This window comes from Chiroxiphia lanceolata, chromosome 3 (genome assembly GCF_009829145.1).
Source record: "Chiroxiphia lanceolata isolate bChiLan1 chromosome 3, bChiLan1.pri, whole genome shotgun sequence".
In the NCBI taxonomy this organism is placed as follows: domain Eukaryota; kingdom Metazoa; phylum Chordata; class Aves; order Passeriformes; family Pipridae; genus Chiroxiphia; species Chiroxiphia lanceolata.
This window is the reverse complement of record NC_045639.1, coordinates 53,535,263-53,549,288: the sequence shown is the minus strand read 5'-3', so window position 1 is coordinate 53,549,288 and position 14,026 is coordinate 53,535,263.

Sequence of the window (14,026 nt, the reverse complement as noted above, 5' to 3'; positions counted from 1 at the left end):
GGAAGGATAAACTTTTAGCACAGGTGGACTGCCTCCTGTGGTCATAAGGACCATTGTTCTCGGTAAGTATCTTCAGTATCCTTTAAAAGCTGTTCATAGAAACTGTCCAAGCATAGCTAATCTAAAAGCCTTCAACCTACATCATGGTGGCCAGGTATACGTGAGGAGGTAAGTGTTGTGGGACAAGTAAGTGACAGAAGTTGTTTCTGTTGGGTGAGATAAGCAGTAGGGCTGACATCTGATGACATATTGTGCTGGTTTTGGCTGGGATAGAGTTAATGTTCTTCACAGTGGCTAGTATGGGGCTATGTTTTGGATTTGTGCTGAACACAGGTTTGACAATACAGAGATGTTTTTGTTATTGCTGAGCAGGCCCAAGGCCTTTTTTGCTTTTACTGCCACATTGGCGAGGAGACTGAGGTGCGTGGGAGGTTGGGAGGAGACAGAACCAGGACAGCTGACCCAAACTGATCAAAGGGATATTCCATACCATATGACCTCATGCTCAATAGATAAAGTGGGGGGAAAAGGAAGGAAAGGGGGGATGTTTGGAGTGATGGTATTTGTCTTCCCAAGAAACTGTTATGCATGATGGGGCTCTGCTCTCCTGGACATGGCTGAAAACCTGCCTGCCCATGGGAAATAGTGAACTAATTACTTGTTTTGCTTTTCTTGTTTTCTTTCCTTCTTTAATAAGGAAAGCAAAATAAGGCTTTTTCCTTATTAAACAGTCTTTATCTCAACCCATGAGTTTTCTCAGCTTTTACCTTCTCTCTCTGATCCTGCTGGTTGGGGAGTGAGTGTCTGTGTGGGGCTTGGTGGCTGTCTGGGGTTAAACCATGGCACATATTCAAAACAGAGGTGAAGGTGAAAAGCAAATCTAGTCCTTCACACATCACAAAATACTAAACTACTGGTCAAACACATGAGCTTTAGCTATGATTGCTGGAAACCTTTACCACTCTCCCTGCAAACAAGCACCAGGTGCAGCTATTGGCAAAAGGTATACTTGTGCTCTGTGCAATACTAGAGAAATGTTGATTTGTGACAGTCATACAAGGAAAGAAATTTTGACTCATTGAAACTTTAAAAGAGTTAAAAACCCAGGGTTCAGGCAGAGAAAGGTTACCATGAAAGACAAGCCAAACAAATACAAGGTTGCTCTCAGAGGAGTTTACTCTGCTTTGCCTGCATCAGAAAATTCTGGTTTGAAGTGTCCAGCCTCTGCAGATGACATGTGGTACTGTCACTCCTGCTGCTACCCAGACTAAGAGACAGGGAAGAAAAAAGCTGCAGGAAGAAGATGCTGCCTTTGCCAGGAAAAGGTGCAGAAGGGAAGAGGAGGAGGATGAGTATGGGTAACCATGAGCACCAGCCATGGGCTAGCTTCTCCAGCCCCTCAGTCAGCTGGCACTAGACTCTATAAATCCTGTGCTCTAAACCTCCTCCTCATCCTGTGCCCAGTCACCAGCAAGCAGTGAGTTTTGCCAAGGTTGTGAAATATGGGCTTAAATCACAGGGCCAGTGCCTCAGTGAATGTAAATGCGAGTGACTCCATTGCTTTCACTGGAGCTGGCTAAGGTTCTTGCCCTCGTTTTCAAGATGCTTTTAAGTATTGGATATAAACAACCTGCCACCATGGATACACTTTGGTTTAGAGAGGATTTTTCACTACTCCAACATACCTATTAATTGCAGTAATGTTTTGCTGCACTCCTTTGGATTAAAATGCTATTTCTAAGTGTCAGTTAATGGGTTTTAGTGAAAGTAATTTCTTAAACATTATGTACTCAGTTTAAATCTAACAGGGTAACTAAACATTAAAGTAACAGGGGGGAAAATCTATATTGCTCTAATTTGTATTGTATGTTCTTTTCACCAAGTATAATTGCTATTGACTGCCTAAAGCAGCATTCTCCAAATCATGAATAACCAGAAAAAAAAAAAAAAAGTTGCAATAGTTTGTAAAAAACAGTGTCATACCTCACTAGCATAAACATGGGATGAACAGACAAGAGTTATGCAATTTGATGCTCTGCATTAATTGTTTTTTCTCCCTCTCTTAGATAGAGCCATTAATGACTATCCAGCTCCCAGTGGTGTCAGGAGATGCTAAGCATAACAGATGTGTGCATATTTTGTTGGTAATGCCACTATATGGGGCTAAAACAAAACTGAATAAATGTCTGTAATTGTACAAAGGACAAGGTGATGTCATGTTACAGAATAAATTTTTTTCCTCAGTGCTAAAGGATAACATGTTTTCTTAATTTCAGTGATGGGTCTCCCTCCTTAATGCACAGCAGGTTATATTGCCATAGGCACAGGAGAGTGGTGTTCACATTGTTCTAGTGAGTAAGGGAAGAGCTGGTGTCCAGAGTATAACTGCTATTAAGAAGACTTCCAAAAAAATAAATAAATAAATAAAGGCAAAAATTGCATCTTCCTTCAGATCCACAGGATTTTATCTTTATTGTTTGAAAATGAAAGTATCTCCAGACTTACCACTAGTATGTATGATCTTGTTGTCCTTAATATTCCACCTGATATTTGATACCTATCAAGAATTTGATGTGAGAGGAAAAACTATCATCAAGACAGTCCTCTTGATGCTTTGATCATCCTAATGAGTTAACCAAAACTTTGTTCTGACTCTTATTCATGGCAACAGAATGCAGACTTATGAAAGAAAATTTATTGTTAGGAGAGGAGGTATGAGCTGCTGTATGGCAGCCTTTTATTCACAAAAATACGGACTTTAATATTAATCTGGTGTCTGTCCCTTAACTTCTGCTTTCCTAACACTAAAACCTGATATTGCATTTAATTTTGTAAAGCCAAAGAATCTCCAAAGAAGAGCTAATATTTTGTCTATGTTTAACTACTTGCTTGAAAGGTGAAAATGTTCATGCGCTAAGTGATAAAGTTTATGTACTATGCAATGCATTCATTTTGTGATCTCTGTTTTGCAACCTGCTCGTTCCTTCACCTGTGCCCTGCTTGCAGATCAAATCCCCCTTGACAAGTGCAGATTTATGGGGGATAAAAGGAGAACTTCACCTTCCTCACCCTCAGCTCTTGATTCCCACTTCCTTCTCATGACATCCACAGCACACGTTTTCCCAGGATAATGCTGGAGATTATTTCTAAGCCCCTGTGCTGCATTTCAAAAACTGACAGAGAGGGAGAAGGTAAGGCATTCAGAGTTTGGGCCTTGTCCCCACCGCTAGGTCTGCTCCTTTGTGCACACCTACCATGTGGAGGGACATAGAGACATTCTCTTTCAGTTGACATCTGGGAGACATCTGCTCCAGCTTTAGGTGCTTCTTCTGATTTTTATTACTCCTTAGCAACCAAAACCAGTCTCCAGTTCTCTCTTGAAAGTCAGCTAAACTTTTAGAGTGTTTCTCTTTTTATTGTGGCCTGTGTGGTATCCATTTGCTGAAAATTACAGTGATCTAAGACTCAAGTTGATTTTGGAAAAGATAGTGCATGTCTTCTCCCAGGTTGATGTCAATGTTTTTTCACACATTTTTGTGGGAAACAGTTGAACTAAATAACCTATATCAGGCCTATCTCTTACCTTCACAAGCTGTGCCTGGCCAGTTTTCCAGGGTGGGTTTTACACCTGACTTTTGCACTGAACTCAGTTAGAAATGTTCCATTCGCCTGCACCAGTAAAAGGACAGAGACAGACGGCTGTAGGGTAATACTGTCTCATATTAGCATAGACATTTCTGAATGAACTTGTCCCCTTCCCAAGTAGAAACTGAAATTTCAAGGGAGCTCTAGAGGCTTAAGTTGTTTTATGGCACTGGCGTTGGTAGATCTGAAAGCATAGCAACTCCTTGGGGCAGGACCATGTCCGTTTTGTTTAGTATTGTATCAAGCTTCCCATTCTGTAAATAAGTAAAAATAACAACGATGTTACGGTGCATTAGTATCTGTGTGGGGAGCCCTTGGCTGGCTGCATTATGCGTGTTAGCGCAGACAGTGTAGAAACTCCTCTATAAGAAGCTATGGACAAAAAGATTGTTCAGCCAGTGGTATGACAGGGGTGTGCAGGATTGATTCTTACAGTGCTGTTTACATTTTGCTAGCAGAGAAAGCAAACCAAAATGTCTTTAGACAGCAATTTCTGAGCAAATCTGGTACCATCTGTATTAATTGCTTTGCCTGTATTGCAAAAATATTTTTCAATATCTTCAGTCCATACTTAAATAGAATTAATATGAAGTTTTTATGGTATAAGCATGCATTCATGCATTCAAAATAGCGGAAAATAAGATGGTCAAATGCATTGAGTGTAAAAAAAAACCTATGCTACAAAACTAAAGAATATAAGGGATTCAAATAACATGTGATAATAGAAGGAGTTGATGTATACTTTATAGGCATTTTTAGTGAATTATGGGTATTTTCCCTTATTACCCAAACATTTAGATTTAGCTGGCCTGCTTTTTTCACTTTTCATCTCCTTCTTTATATCCATATGTATAGGACAGTCCCTGTTAAATGTCAGATGACAAGGTTATCAGCACCATTCTACTTTCACTCCATCTTCTCTCAAGCCAGTGATGAGGATGGAAGAGTTTGTTTGCTACTTAACAAATGGGAAAGGTGGGAACAACTTTGGAAAAGGTCTCTGTATCTGAAATCTATGTGTCAGAGTCAACTTTGTTAGTTAATTTCAGCCATGCTTTTAAGCTGCTGATTGCCAGGAGCTGGAACAATCCACAGAGGAGAGAATCACTCAGTCCTTTCTGCTGTGGCTTTTATATTCTTTCACCAGGCAGCTACTGGCAGGTGTTGGAGACAGGATATTAAGTTAAACGAAACTCTGGTCTGACCCCATAGGGCAGTTCTTTCAGTTTTATTTAGAGCCACATCTCAGAAGTGGAAGAGTCTGTACCTGATCCATTACCCAGTTAAAAGAACATGTTGCAACTCACTTAAAAGCAAATGCAGTCTTAAATTACGCATACAGCAGCTAAAAGTAGCCTCAGCTTAAATTAAAGGGTATGCTTTCCCAGAGGGCCAGCCAACTCTGGTTGCCCAGAGTCTTTTCCTGTGTGGGAGATTCTTTTTTTAAGGCTGTATCTACTTATATCAAAATGCTTCCTGCTTCAGAGGCTGCACTAATGCAGGCAAAAAGGGAAAGGTGAAATACCACACACTGCTATTACACACTATTTAAACAAATATTCTTTTTTTGGACCTATGGAGGTTTGTTGGGTTTTTGCTTTGGTTTTTCTTTTTTTCTTTTTTCTTTTTAAGGACTGAGCAGACTTTTGGCAGGAGGATAATAAGGACTCCTGAAGGAATTCAACATGATGGTTTTTTATCATGCTACTAGTGTTTCAAGGGAAAGACAGGGCTGTGGAAAATGCTTTCAGTCGTGGTTCACAATAACACCTATCATCTGCTTGCATGTGGGGCTCCAGTGAGGAGCTACACAAGGGCTTTGTGCCAGCTAGACAAAGCAGAGGTAACTTAAATGGCAGACTACTGCATCTGCAAGAAAATGCTTAGGTAGGAGGCAGTCACCTGGACTAACTACTGTTTTTGTAACAGATTCTCTGAGAAAATAAGGGGGTTTAAGTCATTTACAGGGTCTAGAGGGACAGGGGAGGAAAAGAGAGACGAGGCAGGTGTTAGGTGAAAGTTGGTCAGCATTTTCAGAATCAGAGGTCTGAATTCAAATACCTGCCTTTGGATAAGTATTAGGTACCTTTGCTGGATCTTTTCCTAAAACTCCAAGACAATAACTAGAAAGGTTTTGTTGTGGGGAAGCCAACCTCAGATACAGAAATGCCTCTCAGGGTTATCATGCCTCTGCAGGTCTAAATTAGCAATAATATGACCCAAAGGAGAATGCATAGTGCAGATCTGCCTGTTTTACCTTTCCTGCCCTCTCCCTCCTGAAAATTAATCACACATTTTGTTTCATTTTTCTATAAACTAACTTCAGAGCCTCATTCCTTACTCAGTTTACACTTCACCTCTTGGGTGTATTTTGTTTCTGTTGTTCCATTGTGCTGGCTAAATAATGCAGGAAGACTAATAAATTCAAATATAATTTCTGATTGGTTTAGCATCAGTTTAACTATCTAGAATAATTTAGTGTTATTGGATACTTTATATGATGAGTCCATGATGTTTAGACTAGAAAATAATAAAATGCACTCAATTGATTTTAAGCTCTTTGTAGGAGTCTAAGAATTAGCATACTGTCTAATGGCGAATAATTTATAATTACTAAGAAGAGCTGATAAAAGGGTTCAGTGCTATTGACTGCCTGACTTGATAACCTTGATCAGCAAGCTTCATTAAAAGAAAAGTCCTAGCTTGAACATAACTCTGTAAAAGCCAGGAGATTACTTTAACACTTTGTCTCTTGAATGGGTTGCTGCTGTTTTGACAGACAGTCCCAAAGTACTGCCTTTGGAGACCACACATGCTCCAGATTGAGGGGCATGTTGCTAGGCTGACTGGCAACATGTTCCCAAGTGGAAGTTTTCCCTGCAAGAAAAATATCTGTTTTGAAACTAAGTAGTACAGGATATGTATAAAGCAACTTACTGCAAGATTTTGGCCTGCACTTCATTAACTACACTTGTCAGAGTAGGAAGATGAGTTCTGCAGTGGTGTTTGCTATACTCTGTAGACTGTAGTTGGAGACAGTCTGGTTCCTTTCACACATTTTGCTGAAGTGACAGCTGTTTGAGCCACATTTAAGGTTAGAGATAACTTGTAGAAATGTAGGAATGAGTAGATCACAGATTTTGGGGTAGACCTGTGGACACTTGTTATTTTTTGAACTGGAGGAAGGTGAATAAGCAAGACTTTCATGGAGAGGGAAAGGTACTGCATGAAAACTGAAAGACACCGATGTGCCAGGAAGGTTGACAGCTCTGCATTTAAATGGTCTGTTTTCAAGCACGTTCCCAATTCCTATGGCTCAGTTATGGCTGGCAAGTTCTCACTTAGTATAGAACTGCCCCCAACTCTGACTGACAACATTGACACAAACTTCTCATTGTTCTCTGGTTCTGATGCTGTGGGTTTGAGCACACCAGCTTTCTGTTTCACCCCACGCCTTCACTCTAGTGAACAGAGAGATCTAGTTAAGTGTTTCACACAAGAGCAGAGTAAGAAGAACCTGTGGCTGTCATTGGTGCATAGCAGATTTGTCAGAGACACAGATTTGTTATTTCAAGTCAAAATGCAACAACCTTGTATGATTTCATGCAAAGCCTTTGGCATCCTTTCTTTGCCTATTCTTTTGCCTTTTTTTTTTTTTTAATTGGCATGGATAGGTATTACAAATTTTGGAAGCTAGAAACACTTGGATTCTTACCCTCTGTTGCAGAAATTTTGAGATATTCAGTTTCAAAATGGACTTTTTGAATGTGTCATCCCTTCTGCGCTTGTTCTAACACAGCACAACAATTGGTTTGAATGCTTGCCTCTAGCCATGCTCTCTTCAATCATCTCCTCAAAGTTTCTTACAGTCAGATGAAAGAGATGGAGCTTTGCAGAATACCTTTTATGGTTTTGAAGGCACTTCTTAGGAGCACCGTGCTCAGGTGACATTTATATCTGGGCACTTGATAGACACGGATAGAAATGGGAATTGCTGTCACTATCCAAAGAAATGTCTGCCTTCCCCATATTTTTAGAACGTTTGCCAGGTGTCATATTAGAAAGGCTGAAGCTATGATGATAGACTATCTATCAAACCACTGCAGCAAATCATGTAGCGGCAACACTGCTTTGCTAAGAAACAGAAAATTCTCATTTTCAAAAATAAATTTGCATTGATTTTAACACTGGAATGCAGAAGTTTGAATGGATCTTATGTGCCATAAGGTGTCAGTCTGGAAGAGTGAGCAGAGAGGCTGGTTGTGTTTCATTCTAAGATGATAAAAGTTCTCCTGTTTATGCTAATTAGAAAAATGCTTCAGAGAAGACGTTTTAAACTCACATTACTACAAATGAGAAATCTGAGGTAAACTTGGAAACTTGAAAGTTTCAAATCTCCTTAAACCTTGGGGTTTTAAATTTGTCTAATTGTTTATTGCAGTATAGGTCTAATTTACATAGTGCAACAGTTCAGCACATATACAGCAATTACTTAAAACATCTTCAAAGCAGTGATGACTAGCTTGTCATAGTATAGAAGAGCCTATGACAGTAACATGTACTGATGCATATAAATATACTACTAATAGTAATAGTACAAACCAATACTGGTTTTGTTGGATTCAAATACCTAAACTCATGTTGTTTGATTGAGTTTGAAACAGAGAGAAGGTTGGAGTTCACATGAAGAAGCTATAATATCTAATAATTAAGATTCTTCCTGTTCTTGGAATGTCTGTTTTGAGTTTATTTGCTCTTGCAGTTTATTTGAAGGCTACCTTACTAGAGCTCTCACTTTGTGGATAGCTTCTAAATATTTGACATTTGCAATAGGTTCTGCTCTCATTGGTCATATCAGCAATATCGTTTATTCTGTTTCCCAGATGAAATGAACTAACATTTTATCTGAGATCCTTGGGATGAAATTCTTCTGAGTTTGTCATGCTAGGCCCCCTTTTTGCACAGATATAGACACTTCCAAAACATGAAACATGACCTCCTAAACCAGATATCTAACATATCTGGCAATTCACATCCATCACAGTCTGCTTTTCTCCTTTATCTGCAAAGGGATCACAGTGACTAGCTTGGATGTTGTTGTCCACATTGTGGAAGTCTGAAGCAAAATGAGAGGAATCCCACTCTTGATGGGTACAAATTTGATTATATTCATACTGCAGAGTGCTGTAAAAATATTTACCAGAAACTTTAGTGTCCTTAAAAGCTGGACATAGTGGAAATGTGAACTGGTAGAGGATAGTAGAAGAATAACTCTCTAGTGATGGGTGATAGCCTGGCTGTCCACAGAACTGAGTTCAACTGGTATATTTCTTCTCTGACTTTAGGCAGAGTTTGAAGTCAGTTTCCCTGAAAGGAGGAAGTGCTTAACAGAGCTTCTCTGTCTCACAAGAACTTTGTTCTGATTAATACAATCGAGGCTGTGAACAAGAATCCATGAAACCACATATCTGAAACACACTGTGTGTACCATCTCAGAATAGAAAAAAGTGATCCACCTTTTGAAAAATTTAGCACCCACTGTTGCCTTTCATTTAAGATGGAAACCTCCCCCGATCACCACGATCTTTCTAAGATAATCAAGACTGACCTCACAATGTCACCTCCCTGAGCGCTTGTGGATGCCTCCCATCAAGTCCCAGGGTCTTGTGTATGTCCACTTTGTTTAAATGTTTCCTACCTCCTTAAAAAAGGATAAGTTTTCCTTTCTCCAGATCTTCTTCCTGGAAGTCATCGTGACCTTGATCTTCTCCATGCCTTTTTGTAAAGATTCACGCTCCCATTCAGCAGCAGGTCCACATTTTCCTTAGTCTTCCATTTGCTGTTGTTGTGCCCGGAGCAGTTTTTCTTGTTTACTTTCATATAATTTGTCAGACTGATGTCCCTGTGGTCTTTGGCTTTCATAATCTCATGACTATATACCAGCACAATATCTTTATTCCTTATGGGTTGCCTGAACCCTGTTTTCCATTCTTTGTACACTTCCTTGTTATGTTGGGGTTTTATTTGGATCAGCTGGTTCAACCCTGCAGACCTCCTACCACCTTTGCTCCACAAGGCAGGATAGACTATTCTAGATATTGGAAGAGGTAACCCTTGAAAATCAATCAGCTCTCCTGAGCCCCTCTTCTCTCTAGGACTGTTCCCTTGGAATGCTTCCGAGTAGGTCCATGAACAAAGTCTGAAGTCCATGGTTGTGATTCTGCCATTTTCCTTGTATCCTTTCACTAGCATTCTGAACTCTAACCTGTCTCATTTTATGAACTTAAGATGCTGTGGCGCATCATTCTTTTTCATTTATTTATACAAATATAGCTGAAGCATACTTTCCAATCCAAGACTGACCTCTACCTCTGTCTCCCGTTGCTCCACTGGGACTGTACCTGGATCTACTCTGCAATAATATCGGAGTAGTTCTACAGGATCAAGTGACTTGGAATAAATCTGACCTGAGGTGAGAATCAGGCTCCTCAGTCTTTGTAACAGAACTAACACTGGCTTCTATTACACAGTCTTCTGAAAGATTCTTTGAAATTGTTTTGTGCCTGGACTACCTTTATTTTATTATAGTAATGAAATAATACATCTTTACCAACTCCTCAATGCCCTTTATATTAACAAAGCATGCATTATTTCATCTCTGTCTAATTAATACCCTGTTTAATAGGTATCTCACTTCATGTTAGGTTCCTGTATTCTTAAAAATTTTTACTAATTTAATTGAGAGCAGTCTCAAATTAATTGTATAATTAATCTTGTCAAATTAGGTAACATTCATACAGCACCTTATTAAAGAAACTCGAATATTTTAAATTACCATGCTATTAGGCATTAATAAAGAAGTTCTTCCTCTGTATTGTTCTGCTTTATATCACAAAGAAGGTAATTGCAATATAAATTGCAATATAAAAGCTAAGTTCTATAGTACATTAATAATTAGATATACATTATTCCCCATTAAAGCTTTTTCTCTTATTAATTCAATCATAGAATAGATAAGCCTTTTATAAAACAGGAATAATACGCTCCCCAAAATACCAGGAATGAACTATTGTGCTGATGCCTGAACAACAGGATGGCTAGAACCTGAGCTGTTGCTCAAGTGATGCCTCAGAGAAGCAGGTTTCTGCAAAACCTAGTGTTGTGTTGCAAACTGCTTAAAGACATATGTAGCTGTGGAAAGCCTTCTTTCCATCTCATGTTTGGGAATAAGTGTGTGTGCTGATTTCTTGACTGAAAGTGAGGAGGTAGGCTCCCTGATATGCTTCTGAGGAGCATAGCAGCCTCCTTGCAGGCCCAGAACAAGCTGCCCCAGAGGTCTTTGGAGGTGACCATAAGACTGATGGACTGGGGAATCGGAGGTGGAGGCTGCCGTGTGGGAGAGGAGGGTTGGCAGGCTGAGGAGAAGAGAATGGATAATGAGAAGTGCTATCAATTTTTTATGAGTTTATGGAAATTGTACTCAAGGTCAGAAAGCCCAAATACTATATTATATCTGTGGGTGCCAAAGAGATTTTCATTTATATAATATATTGGTCTAGTATTTTAAATCCTTAATCTTAGTGCCTGTAGTTGTGTATACTAAAAGTGCCCATTAGATTAAATACTTGAGGTACAAGAAATCATCCACACATGAATGCTGAATGAGTAAAACAGCATTTCATATAGGGACATATGCTTGGGTGTAATGTGTGGGATACAATAAATTGCAGTGTCAGCCATATATGTAGAACAACCTGTTCTGATAAATTCAAAGTTACTGCTGAGGGGAAAAGCCATAAACCAGCAGTGTGAAAGCTGCTCTCACCAAACAGCCACTATTGCTGGCATGTTACAAGTGTATCACATGGAAGTTCACAAAGTAGTCTTTGTGAACATTCTCTACCATGAGGCTGGGATATCCAACTTCTTCCCCTTCCTTTCTCTTTCAGTCTTCTTTTCCCCTCTTCCCCAGGTAAATTCACCCCTGGATTACTTGGTAGAACACTGAGCCCATGGTCTTTGGTATACATTTAAAACAACTTGGTCATACTCAGCTCTAGCTCCCTTAAGCAGAGCTTTTTGAGTAACAGCTAATCTATTTATTTATTTATTTATACAACTGAACAGGAGAAATATGTTTTAAAATAAAATGGAACATTGTGTGTATGACATTTAAAGTAAAGAGGGGAGAGGGAAGCAGGGAGGAGATGTTGAACTGAAACATTGCATTCAGCCTGACACTAAGTGTTCACATTTGTTATTTGAGGCTAGACCTTTCTCCTTGTCTTTTTATTTAGCTCTCTTTTTCCGCAGAGAAATCCTGTTTCAGAACAGAATCTACATTTGTTTTGAAATCTTACCAAAAAAATCCTCCTTCATTTTTCTTGGCTGAGACTAATCACCAAATGTGATCAACATTTGCAAATAGGACTTATCTCCCTCTTCTGCCCAAATCTGCTGTCACTTCTTTTTGGTCTTTCTCTGTCACTCTCGTTAGTTTTAATTTTCCTTTTTTCCTTTTTCTCCCCCCGTCTCTTTAGTGATTAAGCTGGTATTGAGCATTTTCCATCCAGCTCTACCCTTAGGATTCCATTATCCCAACGGCCAGCTACTAAATTGATTAGATACGATTAGGTGATCTCTGGAATGGGGATCCATGCTGACACTTTTTGTTTATTTTGCAGAAATAGGATGTTCACAGGATAGAGTATCAGAGAAACCTTTTCCCACTTACTCTCTTTTGAGGACAGAAGCTTCCCAAATTTGTTCTTGGGTTATAGAGATTGTGATAAAACACCTCGTTGCTGCAGACAATGTGCAATAGTTCAAAAGACCATTAAAACCTAAGAGGGTAGGTTAATCTGCAAGATGCAAAGTTGGGAAGGACTTCAGGTTCTTTTTTTCCAAGAAGAAGTGTGTTAGATAAGAGAAGCTGCTGCAGAATACTGATAAAAACTGCAACAAGAATTCCAGGACTTCATAGCTCAGCAGGCAGTTTACTGCCAACCTGAAGAATGGCACGAGTAGATGGCTTCCCAAGACAAGTGGGAGAAAAATACCCACATTAACACAACATTTTGAAAAAAGTTTTAAGCAGAAATGATTATTTTTCACCAAAATAGCAAAAATATCACACACTGTGAAAATCTAATGTGCTACACATCCATGTAGCTGTTACTTGAGTGAGTAATTGCTGTGGGAGTGACACTGCTGTTACCTGGTAGGTCTGGGATATTCAAACACTAAGTAGGAGCTACGTGGTTGCTGCAGAACACAATGCCAACAAGGTATCATGTTGGACTGCATCCATCATTTTCAGCCTGGACATAATCTAAAGGCACCAAAACTTGTAATTTTACAAGTATATGAGCCCTTTGCAACTCTATTTGCCCCCTTTAAGGAGTGTGAGATGTAATGCTTGTCTGTTGCTAGTCATATTTTCCTTTGTAATTCAGTATGATTTGAATCAGATGGAGTTTATTTCTTGCTGCTTTTTTGCAGAACTGTCATACTGATTTGTTTGTAGGTTGTTGTTTCAGGGTTTATTTTTGCCTTTTGTAATGATATCTGAATAACCCTGGTGCATTCTTTCTCCCCCACATAATCTGTAATATTGGCCATTCTGCACTGCACTACTTCTCTTAGAGATTTGACTTCAGCCCTGTCAGACACGCTGCTCAACCTGTCACTGCCCTCCTGCTGGCAAGACTGACAACACCAGACTCGTCACATCTTACCCTCCAAAGAGGAGGGGGACAGAAAATGTCCCAGAGATATATTTCTTCTATTGCTTTTATTAAAATAATTCTTGCTCACCTGCAGGGTTTCTTTTTATTATTTTAAACATTTTTTCCCCTACAGTCATTCCACATTATCATTCAATGTTAATAAAACTGATTGCTTGCAGTGAGGAGAAAAAACTGCTTTTTATCAGGTGTGTATTAGCAGAACATGCTGAGTCCAATTGCTCCCTCTTGCAGTTAGTCATTTGTTTCTTACAGCTCCTCTCCCTCCTCCCCAGCATCCCACCTTTAAAGTAAATGGATTTTGGGGACAGAAGCCTGAACACAGATGCCAAGCCCTGGAGTTGTACTACAGTCAATTCGATCACAGAGGGTGCCTGTTTCCTCAGGGGTCATTTCTAGGTTGGACTTGGACATGGGCTTGTCTTGAATCCTCCAAGTTTCTGTGCCTTTGGCCACAGAATCCACCCTCATAAATTGCTAGTGTCAGGATCAGTTTTGAAGTGCAGAGCAATAGGCAGTAAACAGGAAAAGTTTATAGAAATATTTGGACTTCCTTCAATGCTTTTTTTTGAAGGAAGATGTTTCATGAAGTGTTTGGCAATATAAGAAAAGCCCTCCACTGGAAACAACCCCTA